This window comes from Solanum pennellii, chromosome 6, assembly GCF_001406875.1.
Source record: "Solanum pennellii chromosome 6, SPENNV200".
NCBI classification, from domain to species: domain Eukaryota; kingdom Viridiplantae; phylum Streptophyta; class Magnoliopsida; order Solanales; family Solanaceae; genus Solanum; species Solanum pennellii.
Window position 1 is genome coordinate 39,911,519 of NC_028642.1, and position 800 is coordinate 39,912,318.

An 800-nucleotide genomic window follows, 5' to 3' on the forward strand; every position below is an offset into this window, starting at 1 on the left:
AATTAGGATTTTGTCATTGACTTCATATTTTTTTTTGTTGTCAACATCGATTTGTTTTTTTAATCTTGATGTCAGAAAGTGCAAGCAAAGTTTTGATGAAACAGTCATGTACAGATGTGCTCTTAAGATTATTTAAATGGTTAGATGTGCAGTCTGTCCTCTGATAGCTTTTCTAGTATTTGTGATCAAGTTACCAAGTTGTGCAATTTAAGTAGAAAAAATCTGGTATTCAATTGTACACTAAATCTTTGTTTTTCCAAAGTTATTTGGAGTATAATTACAAGCTACTAATTTTTTATTTGTGGCATAGAAAAACACTATTGGGCTAAGAAATTCAAACAACTGTTTTTACAATTGCTATTCGAGAATTAGGTAAAGTTTTGAAATTAATCGAACTTTTTGAAGTATCAATCGAACCTCTACTAATTGACAAGCATGGAGAACATAAGAACTAGATATCTTTTGATCACGACAAAGTTTGTTGTTAGGATTGGTGATCCGGGTATTACGGAATTTAGCTCAAAAAAATATTATAATGACAATAATAAGTTGATAATAACAAAATTATAAAAAAATATACAAATTTAACGTGGTTCGATCGGTGTGACCTAATCCACAGGCGGAGAGGAGTAATTTCACTATATCAACAAGAGTACATAAGAGAGTACAAAATTAGAGATAAAACTCTAATTAATCCCAAATACCCCAAAGAGAATAATCTCACAAGATCACCCAAAGAAAGGATTCGCACAAGTGTTTCCCAACACGCACTCTCTTACAAAATTCTCTATAAAAAGGAG